Source organism: Colius striatus, chromosome 1 (assembly GCF_028858725.1).
Source record: "Colius striatus isolate bColStr4 chromosome 1, bColStr4.1.hap1, whole genome shotgun sequence".
NCBI classification, from domain to species: Eukaryota; Metazoa; Chordata; class Aves; order Coliiformes; family Coliidae; genus Colius; species Colius striatus.
This window is the reverse complement of record NC_084759.1, coordinates 191,299,377-191,320,386: the sequence shown is the minus strand read 5'-3', so window position 1 is coordinate 191,320,386 and position 21,010 is coordinate 191,299,377.

The following is a 21,010-nucleotide window of genomic DNA, read 5'->3' as shown; positions in this document are numbered from 1 at the left end:
TTGGGTGACTCAGCATCACCTAAGCAGCTCATTTTTTTTGGTGAACTTAGATAATGTTTGTACAGTGTCAGAATATTGGTAAAAATATAGTGCAATTTTTGAAATAATAGATGGCTGCTCTGGAGCTCAAAGCCAGCAGGGAATATTATCAGTGACTAATTCTGAATGTAAACATAATAATGGAGAAATTTAACTTAAATATTGAGTTCAATTAATATTAGGTTAGGGTAAAACTAAAATCTTAAATATCCACTTTGCCTAATCCTTTGGGGATTTCAAATGCTTTAACTAATACTTCTCTTGTCTGAAAAGCACTAGATAATACAAAAAGCTTTGTTACTTCTGTTCCTTTTATATTTCATTATCCTTGGAATTCATCATACATTCTCCAATTTTAATGAGAAAAACGAGTATTATGGGAAAATTTTGTGAAGGGGGAAGGGAGCCGTGTGACTCAGTAGCTGGCTCAGTGTCACGCTGGAGAAGGTCGGATGGGAGCCATTAAAGGAGATTTAACTCTCTCCCATATCTGCCCAGCTCTGTGTGTCTGCACAGCCCTGGGCTCTCTGCTCCCTGTCTCACCACAGAGAAGGGTCAGGGCTGCTTCAGAGCAGATCAGAAGCAGCCAATGAGTGTCGGCAGGTTGCTGAAACCCACAGTCTTGGTGGTGGGATGCTCGCGTCTGCTCTCCCAGGAGAACACCACTGGCAGTGAGGAGGCAAGGGGCACTGCTGCTGCATGGGTGTCCCCTCAATCAAGGCAGCCTCAAATGGTTGCCACAGGAAGAGAAATCCAGTTTTTTTGTATGGATGAACTATTTTCCCTACCACAGGCAGTGACTTCATTTGCTCCTCTTGGCTTCAGTAGTGCCATGAATTTACTTGTACTAAGTAGATTTGCCTTTATGTTCTAGGCAAACCTAATTATACTTTTGCCTTTGTGTTACAGATATTAGTCTTCCCTTTTTCCAGTGTTTCACCTGCCCCAGAGAGGTTGCACGTCCAGGATAAACTCGTTTCTAGAAATGGGTTGTCTGTTCAGGATCATAGACATGAAACCTCATCTCCTTTCCCATCACAAGGTTGAGGTGGTTGCAGGTAGCTCACATACACTATGGTGGCCTGATCTCACACACAGGTGTATGGCCTGATCTCTCTGAACTCACTGAATTTTTCAAGTTGAAAAATGTTATACAACTATTAGTTTGATAATAATGGATACTGTTTTTAATACATCTTCCAGTTTGCAAATCAATTATTTTTCCTATTTAAACATTCACTTTCATAGCATTATGTCAACCACAGCTCTCATTAGGTTCTCTGCTGAATTTCCAATCTCTAGTTATAATAGTCAGTACAAAACAAAGCTTTTCCTCAACAGGAACAAGACCCAGCCATATTTGGAGAAGAGTTTGCCAAGATCTCTTGTAATATGCTTCAGATCAGATACTTACTGCTGCCATGCGTATACACCTTGTTCTTCGAGTCTCATGCTCAGGGAAACATGGTGGTGTGGTCACTGATGCACGAGTGAGCTTGGAGTCTCTCTTTTTTGTCATATTTCACTCACAAAAGTAGTTGAGCTTCTAGGTATAAACTAGTTGATACCTGTTTGCAGTCACAATAGTGTTACCTCATGCTGTCTCTTGAAATCTGATCAAATTGTATGCACAAAAATAACTCAGAATATGCCATGGATTTTCATGAAAATATAACCTATATTTGTTTCCAGTGAAAAAAAACCTGCTAAGTAAGGAGAAACCTGAAAATTTCTTGTCTTAGGCAAATATGCATGTCTTTTTTATTTAAAAATAGGAATCACATACCTGGATTTTCTGCATTTGAATGAAATGTATGAAATCTGTATTCTGGTCCAGAATGTCAAGAAGGCCTCATACAGAGAAGTCCTCATTTTCCTATCAACACCATTTGCATTTTCCAATTTAGCTCTTGCATCTGCATGCTATGTATGAAACCTGCATCTGTGCCCACCAATTGCACAGAGGAAACAGAGACAGAGATGTCTGAGTGGAGAAGCAGGTGCAAAATTGAGATTAATATATGTAAACTGAAAAACTCCTTGGAAAATTTTACCTGAGGTTTCTGGAACAACTATTTTTTTTCTGTTTGAAAGAATCAGGAATCAAAATGAGGTTTAGTTTTCCCCTCAGCATCTTTTAATTATCTTTTAACCTGCTTTTGGTAAATTTTCAACTGCAGAATGCCTTATGCAAAGACTTGAGCAGACGAGTGCAAATAATGTATATGAAAGGCTGCTGTCCAAAAGTCTGACACAATTTACTCTCATTGGTGCAGGCTACGTCCTGTTTAATGTTCTTTTTCCCTTCAGGTTAAAAACATTTTAGTTGAAGGGTAAGGCATTATTTGCAAATTAAACTGAGATTACACCAAAGTGCAGATCATTTGAGTATGGGAAGGATATGCACAAAAACTTCTTTGCCTACTCAATATAATGGCTAACTCAAATTTTAAAAGTAGTGTCCTTCCCCTTCCTACTCTGCTGCTTTATTTAACTGGGTTACATTAAGAAGAAATTTTGTATGTACTCTCATCTCACAAGGGGCTTACGCTATTTCAAGTATTTATTTTCGTTCTGTTTTTGCTCAATGAGATTTGTGTTAATGTTCTAATTGACTGAGTTAATTTTGACATTAATATTAGCTAATCTCTGCTAATCCAAAATTACTTTTGTGATGTTAAAGCTGCCTTGCTGACCATTCCCAGCATACTTGTACACTATTTGAGCCACATCTGTATTAGCAAATTGCTATATTTGCTTCGATTTAAACCGTAGAGAAATCTCAGATGCACCAGCAGAGACTTTCGTCGGGTGAAACTTAGATGGGAGGTGTGTTCCAGCTACAAATGGGAGTTTCTTCAGTGAAACCAGACTGAGATTACTAGGAAATCGTAGAATCATAGAATGGTAGGGGTTGGAAGGGACCTTTAGAGATCATCTAGTCCAACTCCCCTGCAGAAGCAGGGTCACCTAGATCAGGTGGCACAGGAATGTGTCCAGGTGGGTTTTGAAGACCTCCAGAGAAGGAGACTCCACACCCTCCCTGGGCAGCCTGTGCCAGGGTGCTCTCACGCTCACAGTAAAATAGATTTTCTTTATGTTTAAATGGAACTTTTTTGTTCCAGCTTCATCCCATTACCCCTTGTCCTGTTGCTAGCTACTATAGAAAATAGTGATGCCCCAACCTCCTGACATCCACCATTTAGATATTTGTAAATATTAATGAGGTCCCCCTGCAGTCTCCCCTTATCTAGACTAACAGATACATAAAGCCTCTAAAATGCACATAGGGAGTGTAGATATCATGAGAGCAGCACCAACTGTTTCTTTACTCTGGTCCTATCCTAGTGGGCACTTCACTTGCTAATATTGCCATAGCTAGATCCTAAAATGGCTTAAAAGCATTTCTTGTTACTAGTAGTTAATTCTGGTTACTATTGTTACCTAATGAGTATTTCTTACCATTTCTAATCAATACTCATTGGTTTAGTGGGTCTGCTCAAGACAAAGTGACTCAGATGTTAACAGGAGGTGGGTTTTAGAGGAAGAGAACTGAAACAGAATTTTTGATGTATAGATGACAGAATTTTACATCAAACCTTTCCCTTACTTGTAATAAATACAAAGGGGAGCTAACTGCACAATATTTTCAGGTGGAGCTGTTATGAGTTCACAAGCCTCATGGTGTAAACAACTCTGCCTGGGCAGGGAGTCTCCAAGCAATAGCTATTTCATGTGGTCATTTCAGATTTTTCATTTTGTTTCAAATATTTAGGTGCTCGTTTCAAACAGCAAATGAGAACAACATCCCAGTAGGTTCCTAGAAGCATTTCAGGTGCCTCTGAGGCTTTCACTTGGCGAAACAGAGGCACCAGTAGCTCAGCTGTCCAAAAAGATGGAGAGATGGTAATCCATTATTGGAAGGGAAAGCTCTGCTTAATGGCTAAACAAGGGGAAAATAAGAGAAGAGAGGCCAGCATCTAACCCTAGGAAGCATGTAGATGGAATTAAACACCTTTCATAGATCACGGATATGGCTTAATGGCTTATATTTTCAAAATGGAAGAGCTGGTTTCTTTGCAGAGTTCATGCTCATGGTTGCTATAATTGAAGAGAAAATAATACTGTGTTAGATGGTGAGATATCTGTTTCCATGTGCCAGTAAGATCAACTTCTCTTTAGTTATAATTTCTTGTTCAGCTTTTTCTCTGGAAATCACCTTCAACGAAGTAAATTGAATCAGTATTATACTTTTATTACAGTGAAATTAAAAATACACAGAAGCCATTGAGGTAAGAAAAACTGATTTGTATTTCAAAACCTTTAAGACAAGGGAATTAACCAAAAATCACATCCCACTTTACAAAGCATTACGCCCAAATGCAATAATGACCAAGATTAAGATGTCCAAATGGGCTACTGTTTTTGACAGAAGTCTGAGTCTGAGGCTTGCCTTCAAGAACATTCTTCTCTTGAGTTCCACATACTCTCTGAAACTTGCACTGTTTTAGAAATCCAAACACCAAATAGATGTCTTTTTATTGCTGAGGTGGTTTGGCTCATTTGGGGTAACTTCTGCCAGTCTGATCTGTGTGCAGAGCATGTCTTTGCCCCAGTGTATGACAGAAATCTCTCTTTAGAAATGGGTAGCTGCAAAGTCAGATAAACAGACACAGTAAATTATTTTTTAACAAATAATTTGTATGTCCTTAGAGAATAAGATGTTATTATGCAACAGCCAGTGTGAATTTGTCAAGAACAAATGATAGTAAAGCAGCCCAGTTGCCACAGTTGACAAGGCAGCAGGGCTGTAGGATGGGAAAGGAGACAGAGAGCAGGAGAAAGCAGGAGGTACAGAGGACTGTGATTTTACGAGGGCTTGGGACACACTCCATGTGAAATTCTTATAAGCTAACTATGGAATGTTATGAATTTCCTCAGAGATACACTTTCAAACGATTGAAAGCCTATTTAAATTCTCAAGGATTTTAAGCCAGATGAGTGGAGGTTTCTGAGGTGGGGAGAACATCTTGCCAGGTGCTATTCAATATTTTCATTAGCTGATGCATGCTGGAATAGAGATCTTTTCCCAGGCTGGCAGATGATGCCAGGCAAATGAGACTAAGCACTCTGGAGGACATGATCCGAATCTCAATTTTAATGCATTGAATATAATGGAATGAATTCCATAAATTTCCATCAATTCGGGAAAGGCAGATAAAAAGCACAATATGGATGCTCGATGCTTTGTGCTTGTCCTGCAAAAGGTTTCCAATGTGAATCTGTGAAAAGTGCTTGGGAAACCAAATCCAAGGATCTTCACAAATGCTTTAGATCCTGCAGCACAGTGTTATTCCTCAGTGTTCCTTCTACTGGTCTTGGTCCCTAAGCTGCTCTTTGGTTCCTTTCATGAAATCTCAATCCACTGGGCAGAAATTAAGTTAGCTGTTTTCCCAACACTATCATTCTGGAAAGCAAACTACCCCAGTATTTTGTGAGGATTCTGCTCTGCTCCAGTATGTCAGGTGCTTCTGTAATTTCTGACTCTCTGTCTAGCTTTTGGCATTCCCTCAACCAGGAGAAATATTTGGCAGTGTTGAAGGATGTCTTGAGGAAGCAGATTTCTTGTTGCAGTGAGTAATATAAAAATATTCTGTGAGTTCTATAAAAATGTGAATTAACATTGCATATCTCTCCTTCAATGCCAGATTTACCTCTGACCAGCAGACTCATGGAATAGCTACTGCTTTCCTTTGGGGACCTGCTTCTATGATTGCTCCTGTTCTTCAAGAGGCAAGTACTGTAATTAAAAAATGCCATCATACTAGAATGAGAGAAATGAACTGTGCTTAGGGCATTGGATGACATTCAGGGCATGTTTGCTCATATCCACCCATTTCTTCCCTCCACCATCAAAGCTTGCAGAGCATAGTTTGAGCAGCACAGACAGTACAGAGCTGCCCAGTGCTTGAAGTGGGAGGATGAAAGCGAGGGCAGGGCATTTCCCTGTGACTCCAGGCGCTGCGGGGATGCACGTGGGATGGACAGAGCCGCTGTTGCGTGCTCCTGCTGTGCTGCTGACAGCTGCCTCTGAGGGCACGCACAGAGCAGTGATCGTTGAGCTGGGAAGAGGCACGCGGATTTTAAAGCAAACTGGTTTCCATACTACCAGTCACCCACCACGTTTTGGAACTGCAGCATCTCAAAGGCTGTGCTAGGAGTTTCCCAGTATCAAACGTAGTTGTTACAGAAACAACAATGGCAATGTTAGCTTCTAATACGACAGATTCTAAAAAGCAGCATTTTCCCGTGACTGTGCTGGGCATGCCACGGGCATCAGGACTCACAGTGCTTGGCTGGAGCAAGAGTGGGTTTCCCTCCTTGCCCCACCACTGACTGCTGACAGCAACAGAAAGGTATGTCTGAGCAGAGCTAAACATTTGCATGTGATGTATTGCAGGGCTGCTTGTGATCAGTGTGTTGCCAGAATATCTGATACATTCACTAGACATTGCTGACGATCAAACATATAAACAAGCTACTGTTAATTACCTTTTTAAACCAGCCTTTGTGCATCTGTGAATTTAGAATAAAATTCTTACTCCTGTGTCTAAAACCACGTGGGGTCCACTGAGGTGCTTCGTTTGTCAGTCCTTCATCTTCAGACTCTCCCAGATTTCTAACAGCTAGTGACTAACAAGGAGATTTAATAGGATCTCAGACCAGCAAGATGATGAAAAATGTGAGAGAAACTTTCCCATGAAAAGAGGGTGACAAGCCAGGAGTGGCCTCCTGCATAGAAGTGAATGAAAGGGAACACTATAAGGATATATAAAATGACTGGGGGTCTAGAAAAGGGTTTGCTGATGCACAAAAGGAAGGCCAGTTGCCTGTGGTCCAATAGGGGAAGCAGAGCTTTGGAGGCAACATGTTGCTGGGTCTTGCAGTGGGAGGGAGATGGCAGACAGGGCTTGTGACAGTTGGCAGAGCAGGAGGCAGAAGGGAGCTGTAAACCCCTCACCATTGCATTGCGGGACAACAGTGACTACATTAGGCTGCAGCATGGCACTCACTTGTGCAGAGAAGATGGGTCAAGAACAGCTTTCCCTTCATTTCTTCAGTCTGAGGCCATGAGCAAGTGACATGTCCATCAAAATTAAAATTGGGAGCTGCCTTACACACTGACTTGTTGTTCAAGGAGTCACGAAGGCAGGGCTCATCATGATTCAGATGATTGTTACACACTTCCCTGCAGACCAGAACATCCAGAGTCGTCCTAATAACACAGAGTAAATATGGACAGAAGGGCATCTTGACTTTATAGAGTTTTTTCTTCTGGTTTTCAAGGCAATTTATAGATTAAGCCTAGCTTTATTTGTTAAACAGCTGTAAGATCTAAACAGACGGAGCAAACTACCCTGACTTTCCTTACTGCAGCACTAGGACACTTTGTCTGAAGCACCCAGGACTGACCATTGTGCCACACAGGCCACAGGACAAGACAGGTTTCCAGCTTAGCAATTCTTGTATTCTAAAGTGAGATTTGCATATTTTCATAAATCTGTTATTTCTTACTCTTTCTATTGGTTTAAATATACATACATATATATGTATACACACACATACCAAATTTCCAAAATCCCATATGGTAACTTTGCCTTGACCCTTCTCCTCTGTCTTTCTTTGCTTTTCATGCCTCACCTGCTCCTTGGGGATGAGTCCATAATTCTGCAGAGGGGCAGACAGACAGCTATGTTGAGAATCAAAAGTAATCCATTTGTGAGAATAAGCAACTCATGACAAAAAAAAGGAGGCCTGTTTTGATTCCTACTTTTCCTGGAGTTATAAATTCAAGATGCTTTTAGCATGGTCTCGTCCCTGCAGCAATATGATACAACACATACTGCAAAACGAAGTACAGCAATTGTACAATTAGCAGCACACTATTTAACATTATTTATCTGCAACTTTGGGTTGTTGCAAGAAGAGAAATATCTATGTATCTCCAGATACTTAGTAAGGCCAGACCTTACTCTCTGCCTGATTCTGCAACAGGAACAGTACAAGAAGCTCTGAGCAATGGTGTCTCCCTGCTCCATCAGATGTGAAGTCCTATCTGGCAAAGGCTCACTGGGATTGCTCAGATGTTACAGTACATCCAGGCCAGTTACTTTTGCAAGAGATAGAGCTATGTACTAGACGGAAATAATCATATAACATTGACTCATCCCAGGGAATGGCAGAAAACCCCTCAAATAGGATAGGCTCATCTGTTTAGCATTACAAATTAGCCAGAACTGGTCCATTGCTATGATAATAACTCAGCCATAATAGCCAAGATTTGATGTTATTATAATATTCAGCATAGATCTCTCCTTGCAGAAATATAATAAAGCTAATGTAATATCAGAAATGCAAAAGAAAAAAAGACTTAAATCACTTTATAACAATTACAGGGAGCAAGATCTGTGGATGTATACTTCCCTGAAGCACCATGGTTTGACTACTATACTGTATGTATTTTTAAGATTCAGTTTCTTACATTTTTACATAATACAGAATGGTACAATTCCGGCAAAATAACTTTTAGCAATCTTCAGCAGTATTTTTACCTCAGCATCTGTGTTTAAGAAAACTAGAGCACAAAGAGTCTACACCAGGCTAGCTGGAAGAGTAAATTACACAGCTTTCAGTAGCATTTTATTTTCTATTTTTGGTTTGTAAAGCTCTAGGACACTGAGAACTGAATTTTCAAAAGCAGGCTAGGATCTGGTGAAGTTATCAAGATTTCTTTGGTTTTGCCCTCACTATTACATGTGTTAACTCTTGTCTTGATACACTTTCCTGGATAGAGGCAGAGACAGAAACTTGAGTTGTACTCCTGAGAACATGGTGCAAAACATTTTGTGCATGCAGTTTTGCACATGCATCACTTTTGACAGAAGGCATATTTAGAGAGTGGAGGGAGGCTCCCCTCTGAAAGATGGTTCTAAGAGATGCAGAACAATCTGCTCTGTGGAAATGCCAGCCTGTTCTAGTTTCAGAGACTACAAGTTTTGACCTTCCAAACACCATCCCCATTACTGCATTTCCAAAAGTGCTCAGTTTCAACCTAACCACCTTCTGCTGCAATCTGTGGGGTAAGACCAGTGTTGGTGTCAGCAGGAGTAGTTGGGCTGATGCTAAGAACTTGTGGAAGTGTGAGCCCAGGAGCATCAGGCTGATATTGAGTACACTGAGCAAGGCTGGCAGAGGACTGGGCAGAACAGAACTGCTCTCAGAGGAAATTCAGACTTATTTTTGCAGAGGTTTGGTCATTTTCAGCACTTGGCTAGTGTTCTCAGAAGGACCTTCATCCAGCCCTTTCTCTTTTTTCATAAGACTATGGCACTGCAAGGTTGAGCTTTTTGTTCATTTCTCCTCGTTGAGGTTCCCTTGCTGGGCTGGGCATGGGAAGGGCTGCCCAGGTGCCCCTTGACCTCCCTGTGGTATGTTCCCTGCATGTACTTGCCATACACATGGTGCTTATCCAAAATCAAGGCCAGGTGCTTAACATAAGCTATAAGTACCATTTACAGAGAGAAAGAGCAAAGCCTTACTGTTATCTACTCTGAACCCAAGTCTTGCCTACACCTAGTTTTGAGGCACTAAAACAGACAGGAATAATGCTGGTTGTGTAAATATATATGAATTTCATTTATTGAATGCTGAAATTAGTTTTTGAAAGGGTAAGGTTGTTCCTTAAAAGAGAACAAAATCTCCAGTTTACATTCTTAAATGATTATGAATCACTTAAACTGAAAAATGACAGGTTCCATATGGATAAAAGAGGAAGTAAAACTTTCTTTTGCTCAGTGTTTTGATGAGGGTGTTTTTTTTTCACAGCATGTGGAACAATGATAAAAATTTTTGAAAGAGGATGTGCTGTCTTTCATTCATGATGCTTCTGTGTCATGCATATGCATAACTGCAGGGGCTAGATCCTCTTTCATGCTAAAAAAGAAACTGGAATAATACCCCTGAAATCTGCTCTTTTGTTTGGATTTTCATGGATGCATTTGAGATGAAAATGTATCCCCTGGTCTCTTTTTCAGTGGTATATGGTCACAATGTATAGTGCCCAGATTTGCATTTTTTAAACTGCATTAATTTTTGTGGTAGGGTGTTAAAGTGCCAAGTACCTGGATCAAGAACTACGCTACTGTAGCTGCCTCATTGAACAAGATCCCACTCTTCATCCATGGAGGCTACATCCTGCCAGAACAGGAACCAGCCACGACCACTACTAAGAGGTAATGGCATCTACGTCCATCACCAACCAACCGCAGTGCGGATTAGACCTGCAGACAGCCAAAAAAGCAATCGAAAGAAAGTGCAGAAGAGAGGCTATCTGCAGCTCCCAGCTGCCATCACAGGTGATAAGCACAGTATTTTTATCCCACCTTTCACTCCATTGCATTAGAAGTCACCCCAGAGATGACCCACGTCATCGTTTGCACAGCTGAAACCCACTACTGGCTCTGTGGTTATGCTCAGAAAAGCTTTTGCACCTCTTACTGTCACGCTGACCTGCTGTCAGTCATTCAAAGCAAACATATGCAAGGGGAAAATGCAAATCTCTTCTCTTTGGATGAATTTATCATGTGCCATGGGCAAGGTGAAAAAGCTTAAATGTTTTTTGAGGAAAATTACTTCCCCATGCCAATAGGTAATATACTGCTCTGAAGTCTGAACCATGCTCAGGTACTAATGTGAGTAAAGAGGGAAAGGAACAGCACTATGCAACACCAAACCAGCTAATGACCAGCTGCCTCCCAGACTGACCAGCTGTCAAACATTAAGAGGGGAAAACTTGTTCACATGAACACTCAAAAGGTGAGAATGTGACACTTCAGTGGGACAAGGCAAAGTTTTCATCACCATTTCAGGAGCCTTTTTGGTAAGCATGGTTGTCATTTTTCTGTCATGGCCTTTTTTGTAACCTTAAAATCGGAGTTAATTGTGTTCAGAAGTTTTTGTGTTAAATAACTTGGAAGAGACAGAGCCCACAGGTTTGTACTGATATTTCTCAACGTGTTTGTCAACAGCTGTCTGAACCCATTTGGGCTCATTATTGCCCTGGATGAACAAGGAGAAGCTTCTGGGTCTCTCTTCTGGGATGATGGTGATTCGATCGGTAAGCCTGGTTCCCTGCTGTCAAGCAGCGTCTGTATACAGTACTCTCCTCAGGCTGCCCTTTCAGCAGCATAATGGCACTGACTCCTACTAGAAATAGCTGGAGAATTGACTCTAAGGTAATGGTTACAGAGGTGAAAAGCAGATTGCTCTTGAAGTCAACATTTTGATGTGACAAAGGTGTGACAGTGGGAACAGCTGGTCTGCTAGAGAGGGCAATCACTCATGTCGTATTCCCCTGAGATCACCCACAAACCATCTCAGTCTGATGTTAGCCACTTGCTGCAATTAATGTGAACTGCTTATAGATTTTGCTCCCTATTTTGATATCAATCCTCTGTGCTCTGTGTTCCAACAGATACTATTGAGAAGGAGAACTACTTCTTGGCTAAATATACATTCAGCAAAGTAAGTAGCAACATACAAAGTGCCTACATGCATCCAGGTAGCTGTATTCCACTGTGATCATTTTAAGGTGCTAATGTCTAACTTTTCTCTGGAAAGCTATTTTCTTACAGCTTAGCCTTTAAACCTGGTAAGCTACCTAATGCTTTCATTCACTGACAGCTACAAAATAATCCAAATATGATGCTGTGATTCTGTGTTTGCTTCATTGAGTGTCATAGTGACACATCATTAATGTCCCTGCTGTGATATGAATCTGAAAATTCACTTTTCAGTTCAGATTTTTTGTGTATGTGAGTTGCATCTTCTGGGGATGAGGGACCTTTTCCTTGTCTTCCTCCTCTGACTGCATTCAGTCTGATGGCTGGGAGAAGACTACATTCCTGTCTTCAGGACATCCCAGCACCTTTTTAACTTTGATCACTTGAAGTGTTTATTTTGTGCGCCAGAGAAAGACGTAGTCTCACTTCCTAAGCTTTCATTTCCTTGTCTGACAGCGCAGAGACAGCTTCTACAGTCAGTCTCCTGTGGAGCAAATCCACATGCTGCCAGCAACCCACTGTGCTGATCAGATGCTCTGTGCAGCATGGGAATACATCAGCTCAGGGTCACTGCACTAATGCCTTTCACACAGTGCTCACTTTTGTGCAGACACGTCCTAAGAAACCTCAATAGAAAACCCCAACAGTCTAGGCTTCAAGTGAGGAAAATACTGTTAAATACTACTAGGAGCTCATCAAGTCTTTGATAGTAAGGTATGGGACATTGTAAAAACCTTACCTACTTCAGTAATCTGTGCAGATCATATTTCAGCTACAATTACAGCATTTAGTAAGAAATAGAATATTGTATGTAGACTGTGGCATGGTTTAGGTCAACAGCTGTCTGGATGTAAGAAAACAGCATGCTCAGGTGCCTGTGAAGGCCAAGAATATCCTGGCTGTCTCAGAAATACTGTGGAGAGCAGGACAAGGGAGGTGATTGTTCCCCTGCACTCAGTGCTGATAGAGCTGTACCTTGAGTGCTTTGTTCAGTTCTGGGCCCCTCACTACAAGGGGGACATTGAGGTGCCCGAGTGAGTCCAAGGAAGGGCAACAAAGCTGATGAAGGATCTGGACTACAAGTCTGAAAAGGAGCAGCTGAGGGAGCTGGGGCTGTTTAGCCTGGAGGAGAGGAGCTGAGAGGAGACCTTATTGTTCTCTGCAATTTCCTGAAAGGAGGTTGTAGCAAGGTGGGGGTTGGTCTCATTTCCCAAGTAACGGGTGATCAGACAAGAGGAAATGAAGTTGTGCCAATGGAGGTTTAATTTGGATATTAGGAAAAATTTCTTCACCAAAAGGGTTGTAAATCATTGAAACAGGCTGCCCAGGGAAGTGGTGGAGTCACCATCCCTGGAGATATTTAAAAGCTGTGTAGATGTGGGACTGAAGGACATGGTTTAGTGGTGGACTTGGCAGTGGTGGATCAATGGTTGGACTTGATCTTAAAGGTCTTTTCCAGCCTAAATGATTCAGTGATTCCATAATTTCCATAATTTTCATGCCATGTATTCCTGAAAGTACCAAAGTAGTCTATGAAAATATTCAAAAGAATAAAGCCATATTAACCTCTAGTGTGACATTGCACTTATGTATGTCTTCCAGAAACCAGAGCAAGGCAGGGTAAGCCAATAGTTTTATTATGTTGTCTTGTATATTTGTGAGATATTTTCCTGGAACTAATACCACATGTCTAGACTTTCATTTTTAATTTCTTTTCTGCTCGATCTACCAAGAAAAGAATAATTTCTTCTTGGAAAAAAAAAAAAAAGAAACTTTCTACAGCAAAAAGGGAGAAATATCCCTTCCATTTTCTATAGTCTGTGTATAGTAATTTATTTCAGGAAGGCTACAGAAAAACAATATTCAGTTTTATATTACATTCTGATCTGTGCAAATTAGATTGTTGATTCACTGGCACCTCCATTTCTCATTGCTCATATTTAACTTCTGCCTGTAAATCCATGACTGAAGTCTTTATCTGCATTCCAATAATCTCTAATGTCGATTTTTTTTTCTATGTTTATGAAGAAAACAATCCATGTCCCATAGCAAATTGTAGAGGTATGAGAAATGTATGAAAGGCTTCGTGTTTGGTGCAAATTTCTATATTCGTAAAAAATTGTGGATGAATGATTTAATCACACCTATTTTTGAGAGAACATGCAATTTTTGTTCCCTAAGAGATTTGCTGATAAAGTCTGACATCACAGCATTTACTCTGAGCTCAGCAGAGTGATGTGCAAGTAACAGTTACAGGATTAGACCCTCTCATTTATATTTTCATTTAAACATCTCAGATATACAAAGAAGAAGAAGAATCCAAGACTAGTGCAGGCACTTAAGTCTCAGAGAACGATTCAAGCTGCCCGCTCTCTGGTACTGTCTTACTGCATCTGATACTTTTAATTCACTTGACACTTCCATTTCGACAAGCATAATGGCTAAGTCAAAGTGCCCCAAGCCCAAGTGCTCCATATATTTAGCCTACCAGTGTAGAAAAACACACAGGCCACACGTACAATATCTACTGTATTTCAGGGATGAGCATCGAGTGATATAAATGCTGCCTCCATCCCCAGTGGTGGCAGACAAGGCAGATGTGCTCAGACTGTATCAAGTGAGTCCAGACTGCACTAAAGGGGTGGTCATAGGAAGGCTTGCCCAAGGAAACAGGAGCTTCTAAAAGGGCATGCTAGCCACTAGGTAACTGAATAGCCTGAAAGCAAGTTCCTCCTATAATGGGCCCAATTTTTCCAGGGGAAATGGTGTGGAGGGAGAAAAGGTGAAGTTCATAGGGCCAGAGCAAGACTGTTAAGAAACAAAAATCATGACTCTGGACTTGGATACAGGACTTCTTTTTGCTTTGCATTTATGAGGCTTTGAGTGATGTACATAAGTTTCCTCCCCTGACAAGAACTCAGCACCCACCTGAGCAATTGCTTTAACCACCAGATGCCTGGGGAGGAGAGGATCACTTGTTCCTCTAGACCATCACCACACACTTCTCCCCAAGACTTCCAGTTCTAGACCTGGATGATCAAACCTAGACCTCTGACCAGTTCTGGTCAGAGGACAATGGTGTCTACTGCAGATTCCTGGCTAAGGCCCTCAGAACTTGAGGACAACTGTCTTTGCCTATACAGTTGTAAACACTGAGTTTAGAATCGCACTGAGCTCACTGGGTTTATGTGGACACTTTGAGCTCTCTCTGCTGCCTAGCCACCCCAGAGACAGCAATAAATCACTATAGGAGGTGCTTTCTGTATGCTGAACCTCCCTTTCTACTGGAACTCGACCAATGGGGAGAAGACACCACATGCAAGAACCCTAACAAATTCTCCAGCAGCTCTCCATTTGCTCCATAATAACCAACATTCCTTATTTAGGCAGTTTAAATCTGGGTGCTGGGGATTAGCACTTATTTTTGATGTAGATGCCTGAAATAAGCAGTCTAAGCACAGCCTTAAGTTACAAATACTGTGGTGTAGCTTCTCCTCCCTTCCTACCATGCACCATTGAAATAAGCTAATTTATGCAAAAGGTTCTATCATGAGTTTTTCCTTGGCATATTTTTAAAAAGTCATGATTGCATGGCAATTCAGCACTTCCTGAGCAGTGTAATTCATCTGTAATTCCTTAACAACTTTGATCACATAGCAAACACAATGATTCCTCTTCATTTCTTGTATGGGAAATTACTGTCACTGGTGATCCAAATGAATTTGTTTAATGACTTTGTATGTCCTCTTGATACATGCCTAAATACAGGATATATAGTAAATAAGAAGCAAAACAAACACAGCTCTGTGGATATACAGTGTTCCTTCAGTGTCCTTAAAGCTGAAATGTGGGGCATAAAATAGGGGCAAAATATCTAGCAGCTGATGTTTATGGAAGATGCTAATGGTTTAAAGCAGTTAGCTGTGGATGTTAATTAAGTCTGCCTTAAGGTCACTGGTTGAATCTCTGTATCTGGATTTTGGCTTGCATATGCCACTGTACCCTGTAAATGGGTACAAGAAACAAGTTTGGATTGATCACAAGGAAAAAAAAACACATTCAAGAAGATTCCTAGTGAATGTTGTAAATGCTGTTTTGTTTCTTACTTTGATAGTTTACGGTCATACATGAAACTTTTCTCATATGAAAATGAATGTGGCTGTTGTTTTTCCTTGGTCTTTAATGTCTACATTGACAAACATTCTATATGTTCAATCACAAAGATGAAATTTAACAGCAACAGTATGCAGCAAGTCACTTCTAAAGAGCTGCTGTGGTCCTAAAATATTCTCTGTGTCTTTTTCTAGGGAAATCTGAGGACAGAAATACTACAAAATGGCTACCAAGGGACTGACACTCTGAAGTACAAGAAAATTACAGTTCTTGGCCTGAACCTGAGACCTCATGGTGTTGCTCTGAATGGAAGAGCCATCCGTAGAGATGCTTTCTCTTATGATCTGAGTGAGGTAAGAGCTGCACTGGGCAGTTATAAAAAAACTTAGGGAAAGGAGAATAGTCAGTGAATAACAAGAAGAGTTTCTCATCCACACTCCTATGTTTTATAAAGTGTTACAAGACACCAATTCTTGATACAACAGTCTAAGCTTTATGGTAGGGGAAAGGGAAGCAAAAGCAACAGCTGTTTTAGGAAACTTTAATCTTTGCTATTACACGTATACTGTCTTTTACTTAATGTCTGCCACATATTTGTTTTTAAAGCAATTAAATACTGAAAGGTAGATGCAGCTTCACAAAGTGGGAGAAATGTTAGCAGTTTTATGGGCATTATCATCGTTCTGATAAAACCAGAAAACTTGTCACAGTTATTTATCAGCTGCTGAAAAGAAATGGTGGTGATCTTTTACCACAATTGCTTAGTGTCCAAAAATGATTACAGCACAGCTGTCTCTAATGAGTGTCTCCCTGACTTCAGAAGAGAGAAGGACAAACCTCTGATGTATCTTTGTGTTCCTAAGGAAACTATCACTACAGTGAGACAACAATTACAGTTTCAGCATCTTAAAGTGTCCAACCTCAGTGATCCAGGTCAACATGTATGACTTGTGCAGTGCTCCATGTATGATTTGTGCAGTGCTCCTCCAGCACCAACTAGGAGACACCTCAGAGGGCACAGACTAAACAGACCTAATAAACAGCTGCAGCAGGCTATGTAATCGCAATTTCCTTCTCCATGGGAGAACAGACAAGAAGAGCAATGCTGAGTAAACTTCCTTTGCTCTGGTCACTGTCACCAGCCATGAAGCTGAAATGGGTCTTGCACACTTTGTATGAGGTGTGGTATTCACATCTGGGGAACTCCCACAACTAACACTGTAAGATGCCACTAACTCATTGTTTTATCAGAGAGAGCTGAGGCAACAAGCAATGAATGTCATATCTTATATTACTCTACCCACTTGGCTTAATGATTTGAGTTTATTTGTAACCAAAGTGTGATCTCCATTATGCACACCCAGTTCTAACATTTATTTTATTGAAAGAATCTGTAAAGGAAGAAAATTGCTGAGAATAAATTTCTGTCATGGAGAATCATAAAGAACTCACTTTCAGAGACACTATCATAAATAAGTGTAATCAGCATTGCCTCAAGGAAAGAAAATGTTAAACAGCCAAACTGACTCTAAGCAAGGTGAAAGAAACATAAATGTGCAGGGTAAAGAAAACAGTTCATTGAGATGTGCTTGAAGGAACCAATCACAGAAATCCAGAAGATAATTGCATACTAACAGTATCAGATAAAAACATGGTGAAGAAAGACTAAAAAGCTTCTCACTAAAGATCATTTAAAACGTAAGGACACAATCTGATATCAGTGACTTAAGAACTGCTTCAAATACAGAATAAAAACCCACCAAACTGCTGTAGTATGGAAAGTCCAAAACTGCACAAAATTGACATTATTTAAACCACCTAAATATATTCCTCTCACAATTCTAAGAATTCAGTCAAACTTTTCCCACCACATCCTTGCACAGATGTTATAATGCCATTCCCTTTAATCCTCTCAGATTTGACTCCCTGTTAAAAAACCCAAACAGTAGCAGCTTGGGCTTAGATCTTGAAAACTTGCAGTTCACATAATTTAAAAAAATAACAAAATCTAGAGGGTGAATTTGCCACTTTCTCATAGGCTTAATGAGATTGCATACTGTATAACAGCTTAACAAGCACAAAGACTACTATTTGAAGGAGTATATTAGAAAGTCGCTTCTACCATATTGCTTTTGCTTTACAGAAAACAAATTTGCCTAAAAGCAGTGCTTAAGTGCATAACTGAGACATGGATGTTTGTATATAAATAGAAGCAGTTTGCTTAGTAATAAGCCACTTCTGTCTTTCTGATTCATGCAGTGCTACCCTGATCTGACATTTTGTAATAACACAGAATCTTCCTATTATTAGGGATTTCTTTACCCTACACTAGAGCACTTTTGTTGACCAGACCTGAGCTGAGGAAGGTTCTCCTTTGTCTTCCACTTACATCCTCTGCTCAGAAGTGGACAGAGGTTCCCAATGTCCATAGTTCCCAATGTCCATGCAGCAGTGCAGTCTGGAACAGCCTTTCTGGCTGCCAGGCACTTTGGGGTTAGCATTTGGATGGAGTATTTTTGTCTGGATCTGGCCCTATATCTGAATAAAAGGCAAATGATTCAAGAAGTGGAATTCTTACTTATCAAGTCATGGTAGAAAACTCTTTCTGATGAAAGATGAAAATATAATATACTTGAAGAAGTCATCTAAGCATAGACTGTTAGTGATGTTAACATGAATTCGTGTGTGGGAAAAGAAGTAGCTAAGAAGTGTGAATGGATATCATGCATTTTAAGATATTATTAATTCTGAAACCTAAAATAAAAATGGTGAAGTATTGAAAATGGAGAATAACACCAGTAGCATAAAATACACAGAATTTAAAATTTACAAGAGAAAGCAGGATAGGGATTATATTTATAATTTTATGTAATTTATAAATTCATGTCATTATTTAATTTTAAACTGTTCTTGAATTTCAAAAAGGGATGTTGAATTAGCTACATCAGTAGAAAGGTGCATATTGCCATCAAGTCAGTCTTGCCTAGCAGGTGAGGTTAAGGGAATAATGAAGGTCTAAGCTCAAGTTTCCCTTCTTATTCTGTTTTGAGCTAGACTCTTTTTAAGTTAAGATAAAGCTGTTCATTAATTTCATGTCCTTGGCCCTTGGATATTGATCTTACTTTGATTTTAATGTAAAAAAGACCACCCAAACATTTAGCCATTAAAACATTGCTTATGCACCTGATGACCTGATCTTTCCCTATGTAGTATTTGTAACTCAGTATTCTTAAAATAAAATCTTCATTAGTAGTTAATGAGTATTACCACGAACTGATGTGTCTTCAAAATAGCATAGAAAAAACCCATCCTGAAAGTGCTCTCTCAGTGCAGATGAAGGTAATATTTGGAAACATTCTCAATGACCATATTCTGGACAGCATACACTGCTGAGTACTTTCAAACTTGTGGTGGCAAAAAAACCCCCAGAAAAACGCCAACTAGATAGTCGGGTTAATTCATATATCCCTGTTCTGGGGGAGCCAATGTGTGTTTTTCAGCTGGCTACAACATCTACAACTGCAGTGATGTCTCGCTTTTGTCTCCTTTTCCATGTTCCTGAACTGTAATAAATGCAGCCTGGGCATGTCTTGGGATCCAGCGATCATGGAGAGAATTTGTTGAAAACTTGGGGGATTTGTTTAAAGAATTTGGTTCTCTTTGGAAGCTATTTCCAGCGTTAGAGAAGCTCTTACCACAGCCAATGGTTGGTTCCCTTAAATGTGCACTGTGACTTCTGTCAGGAGAGATCCACATCTCGACAGGGTCAGAGCTTCACAGACTCATCTGTTCCCATGCTTTTAACTCTATGCTAAAAACCTCTTTTTACCTTTGTTGATATTTATTCATGAGAAACCAGAGTCACAATCTGCAACCATAAGAGCTTTTATAGTGAACATATACTCCAGTAAGGAAGTTGGGAAGGGAATATCATGACCCAGTTTAGGCTGCTAGCACCATGCCTCTCTTCCTCAGCAGTAAAATTCTACAGGCAGTGTTAAGCTTCATCTCAAGGTCATGATTCTCTTTTCCTGCCTCCCACCATAACAAAAATGTAAAGAAAATCTTTTTTTATAACAGAAATTTTGTGTCAGTTCCCAGGAGATTATAATTCTGCTTCCAAAACTTTGCAGCCAAAGCCTCAGCCACTATCTACTCTTGCAAAAAAAAAGCTCCTCAACGCTACTCCATGGGAAACTCCTCCTGCTGTACAGACATGAGCGCAAGGGCAGTAAGTTTTTACAGGAATGTCTAGATTGCTTCTAGACCACTCAAGGATCAGGATTTCATTTAGGTGATTTCATACAATCATGTTTCTTTTGAAGTAGCCAGGACACACAACACAGCAGTATAAACATCTCCAGTTTGTGCCAACTGCACGAAGACAAGCACAGTTCTGGCTGTCTGCAAAAGGCAGCTTTCTCAAAACAAGCTGAATCTTGCGAAGACCTGGGTCTCTCCAAAGCCTTTTCTTTTGTCTGCTCTGTATAGTGCAGATAAAGCAACTTGCTCATCAACCATTTTGTGGGAAGAACCTGGAGAAAATACTACAAAAAAGTGTAGGTGAAGATGGTGAGAAAAAGTTGGGGAAGAACAGAATATGGGCAGTAGGGTGAAAGCTGACCTATGGTGATCACTATGATGATGGACGACAGAGCCATTGCTTATTCTTGCTCAAGAATACAGCACATAACTAAAGTCCTTGATGAAATAAACACTGAAAAGTATGCTCCTCTAAGTCTGTGGACTGGGCAGACTAAGGGCCTCATGCAAAGGAAGGATGTCATGGTCTGTGATAGCTGTGTGTATTTGGACAAGAGGAAAGCAGGAGAAGCTCTGTCAGAGCAGACACCAGAGGCAGGCAGCCAGAAAGAGCGGTACTTGTTGGATAAACCTGAGGAACAGCAGAGACCTCAAGGATGTGTATGTGCTGTGTGTAACAGCTCTGCACCAGAGAGCTCAGTGGTGCCAAACTAGCCAGAGAAGAAGAAAGCTGGGTGATCTTAAAGAGCTAGTTGTGTTTTCTCATCATCCTGCTCTGTTTTGTTTTCTGACTTGGTTTCTCTGGCTGACGGCATGTTAAATTGATTTATTTTCTTAATCAAATTGAGTAGTTGAGTCTGTTCTACCTGGGACCATAATTGGTGAATGAGCCCCCCCTGCCCTTCTCTTGATCCATGAGGTGCTTGGTTATCTTTCTTCCTCCCCATCCCACCAAGGGGGACTGGGGAGTGAGT